Consider the following 4,464-nt stretch of genomic DNA (forward strand, 5'->3'; position numbering starts at 1 on the left):
CTCACTGTTGCTGACCTACTGAGGTCATTGGAGCGCCTCCTGCACTGTATGCAGGTGGGCGATATGTTTGTGGCGCAGGTGACCCCCTCTGCCACCTCGAGCCAGGCCTTCTTGGTGGCAGAGGTGGGCCGCTTCCTCCCGCCCGCCGGGGGGAAGATCTCTGTCCTCCCCCTCCTCCTCACCCCATCTAATGATACCTGGGGTGAGGCATCATTAAACTGGGAGCAGCCTTCCCCCTGGGCTGCTCCATGATGTAATTTTTGCTGTTTGTGGCAGCATCTGTCAGTGGAGGACTGCCCCTTTAAATAGAGCGCCTCCAGCTGACAGATCTTATTGCGCATGCGCAGCCCGCCCAACGCGCTGATCAGCATCGGGGAACCCGGAGGAGCAGGTCAGTGGATCCAATTCGTGTGTTGCCTGCTACGATCGCGCGGGCAACCCACTAATTTCACCGCGCCCGCTGGCCGCCCCGCCGAGTACCCGCACCCCTGGTAAAATCGGGCCCATTTTATTTACTTCACGTGTGTTGCGCCTTGGAAACTTCCGCACTCTGTCCTCTGGAGCTCAAGCATTCTCTGGACAGAATTCAATTCGACCAACAGCAAAACCGAAAAGATGTCGGAAGCTAATTGGTGACTTTTCACCACAAGCAGTGAAACAGCATGGATCGTGCGGGATTTGAAGCTGAGATCTTGCGTATAGCGCCTAGCATAACCTTCATAAGCGAGAATAATATCCCGAAACCAACGAACCGCTAATACTAAAAACGTGCAGCCAATTTAAAGGTGTGCTGCCTCCCACAGCCGATCTGCCATTCTTTCAGACCTCTTCTGTCCATTCAATCTCGTTTTATATTCCGGTACCCAGCAAGATCAAGTTGTGCATTAACTACTTCCATTCACCAATATTAGTCTCCCTTTACCAAATTGGTTTCGACTGTACGACTTGAATTATGAAGTAAGACGTTTCAGAATTAGTTGCTCTTAAACTACATTGCTTGGGAGGAGACTGAGAGATGTAGAGAAACAGCAGAACAGTGGAGTGAATGTCCACAGATCCCAGAAGGTAGCAGAACAGGTCGATAAGGTGGTTAAGAAGCCATCAAGTATAAACTCCTTTATTAGCCGAGGCATAGAATATAGGAGCAGGGAGGTTATGGTAGAAATTTATAAAACAATAGTTAGGCCACAGCAAGAATACTGCATACAGGTGTGGTCACCACATTACAGGAAAGATGTGATTGCACGAGAAAGGGTACAAAGGAGATTTACGACAATGTTGCCAAACTGGAGAATTTTAGCTATGAGATTAGATTGGATAGGCTGGGGTTGTTTGCTTCGGAACTGAGGAGGCTGTTGGGAGATTTAATTGAGGTGTATACAATTATGACGAGCCGAGATAGAGTGAATAGTAAGGACCTATTTCCCTTAACAGAGAGGTCAATAATCAGGATACATGGATCTAAGGTAATTAGTGGAAGGATTAGAGGGGAGCGAAATAATTTTTTTCCACCCAGAGGGTGATTGGTGTCGGAAAATCACTGCCTGAAAGGGTGGGAGAGGCGGAAACCCTCATCGCATTGAAAAATAAAAACTTCAATATGCACGTGAAGATCCGTAACCGACAAGATCAGGGACCAAACGCTGGAAAGGGGTTTGAGGCTCGGTACCGATTTTTCGGCCGGCACAGGCACGATGTGCAGAATGGCTTCCTTCTGTGGTGTAACTTTCGAGGATTCTATGATATGAATGCCGTCTGCCTCGGCATCGTGATAATATGCACTCTCCCATAAGTATACTTTAATCAAATTGGTGCTTTGTTTCACTGTGAGAGCGAAGAGACATAAGTGTGTTGACATTGGCTGCTGCAACTGGGTTGCACCTTTACTTTTGCTACCGTCTCAGTACTTTTCATTACCTTCTCTCCTGGTGTTGCAGTTTCGTTCAGCCTTCGCCGTTCAGGAAGCCTGAGAAGTCTATCAGGGGACACACAGAGAGGCAAGAGACAGAGACAGGGAAAGATAGAGGGATGCATGCAAGGAAAATAAAGAGTATAAATGTCAGGTTTTTCAATCTAGCAGAATTCAAGTTACAGATTGGGAGATATTGCTTCTCGGTCTTGAAATCTTGGAAGATAAGATTGCACGCCCAATTAAAAGCACCGGCCACGTTGAAGTATCTCTCATGATGGGAGAGAGGTAAATGTGGTCAATTAATTCCACTTAATGTATTTGAGCATTGAAGAGATCTTTAAACCGTAGCACTGCGAACAGAATTGAAACCTCGGCAGGAAAACCCCATTGCAGTTTTGAGACCATCGCTTGAACCAATCGTTCATCGGAGCTGTAAACGGCATGTTCGTTCAGACAGGATTCCATAGAGAAACATGCAGCTGTTGTATAAGCCAGCATTGGTGGTTCAGGGGTAGAATTCTCGCTTGCCACGCGGGAGACCTGGGTTCGATTCCCGGCCAATGCACGATCATTTTGCATTCTGCACCAAGGAGGAACTTCAGAAGAGGAGTCTGGTGTTTGGTCCTTCCATCCTGTTCCGCAACTGAATGAGATCATGGCTGAGTTGTGACCAAACTCTCTGTGCCCGCCTGAGCCCCAGATCTCGAAATACCTTTGGTCAGCAAAAATCTCTCAATCACGGGTTTGAAATTAACAATTGAGCTCGCGTCAACTGCCGTTTGTTGAAGAGACTGCCACAATTCTACCTCCCTTTGCTTGTGGACAGTTGTCCCAAATTCACTTCTGAAAGTCTGACTCCAATTTTTAGGCTATGCCCCCAAGTCCGAGACAGCCCAACGAGCGGAAATAGTTTCTATACAAATAACTCAAATAACTCATCAGTTCCTCTTAATATCTTGATAATTTCGATCACATCAGCCCTTAATCTACTATATTGCAGGGAATACAACCATAGTTTGTGTAATCTCTCCTAGCAATTTAACGCTTCGTGTCCAGTTATCATTCTAGTAAATCTACACTGCACTCCCTCCAAGGACAGTATATCCTTTCAAAGGAGCGGTGCCCAGAACTAAACACAGTACTCCAGGTGTGGTCCAACCAGAGCTTTGTGTAGCTCTAGAATAATGTCTATTCCCTTGTATTCTCGTCCTCTAAATATGTAGGCCACCATTCCATTAGCCTTTTTGATAATTTCCGGTACCTGCCCATGACATGTTAATGATCTATGTACATGGACACCTAAGTTCTTTTGGAACTCCGCAGTTTCGAATTTTTCACCTTTTGTAAGGTATTCTAACCTATTTTTGTGAGGTCCAAAGTGGATGACCTCACACTTGCCAAAATTGAAATCCATTCCCCACGGTTTTGGCCATTCATTTATTATATTAATGTATCTCTGGAATGTTACACTGCTCACAACGCTGCCCATTTTGGGGCCATCGGCAAACTTCGATATGTCGTTCTCTAACCCGTCATCTAATATCAATGAGACCGCCTGAACTGGGGGAAATTCACATTCAGCATCAATCTCTTCATCATCTTGAGACATTTTATTTACTTTACATGTGTTGCGTCTTGGGAACTCCATCACTCTGTCCTCTGGAGCTCAAACATGCTCTGCATGTAATTCAATCCTACCAACAGCAATACTGAGAAGATGTCAGAAGCCAATTGGTGTCATTTCACTCAAAGTCGTGGGACAGCAAGGCTCATCGGGGATTTGAACCCGGAACTTCTTGGATATTAATCAACAAAAGCCCCAAAGCGAGAATCATGCATCTGGATCAACCAAGCGCTGTTGCTTGCTTCGTGCAGCCAGTGTAAAGTTTCGCTGTCTCACAAAGCAGATCAGCCATCCTTTCAGAACTTTTCTATCCATCCAACCTCGTTTTCTATTCCGGTATGCAGTAATATCAAGTTGTACACTAACTATTTAGTGTCACCAATATTCGTTTCCCTTTAAGAAATTGGTTTCATCTGTCCGACTTGTATTATCAAGTAAGACGTTTCAGAATTGGTTGCTTTGAAACTACATTGCTTTGGAGGATACTGAGAGGTGTTGATGAAAAGAGGGACCTTGGAGTGCATGTCCACAGATCCCTGAAGGTAAGAGGACAGGTAGTTAAGGTGGTTAAAAAGGCATACAAGATACTTTCCTTTATTAGCCGAGGCATAGAATGTAAGAGCAGAGAGGTTATGGTAGAAATTTATGAAACTACAGTTAGGCCACAGCAAGAATACTGCATACAGTTGTGGTCACCACATTGCAGGAAAGATGTGATTGCACTAGAGATGGTACAGAGGAGATTTACGACACTGTTGACAGAACATGAGAATTTTAGCTATGAGATTGGATTGGATAGGCTCGGGTTGTTTGCTTTGGAACTGAGGAGGCTGTTGGGAGATTTAATTGAGGTGTATATAATTAAGAAGGGCCTAGATAGAGTGGATAGTAAGAACCTATTTACCTTAGCACGGATGTCAATAATCAG

At 45.1% G+C, this 4,464-nt stretch overlaps 1 non-coding gene across 1 annotated transcript; it reads left to right on the forward strand.

Moving 5' to 3' along the window:
* Positions 1-2,406: 2,406 nt before the first annotated feature.
* Positions 2,407-2,477, forward strand: trnag-gcc (transfer RNA glycine (anticodon GCC)). The gene has a single exon. It is a non-coding gene; the product is annotated as a tRNA-Gly (tRNA).
* The last annotated feature ends 1,987 nt before the right edge of the window (positions 2,478-4,464 follow it).

The sequence above is a fragment of the Heptranchias perlo genome, chromosome 20 (assembly GCF_035084215.1).
Source record: "Heptranchias perlo isolate sHepPer1 chromosome 20, sHepPer1.hap1, whole genome shotgun sequence".
NCBI lineage: Eukaryota > Metazoa > Chordata > Chondrichthyes > Hexanchiformes > Hexanchidae > Heptranchias > Heptranchias perlo.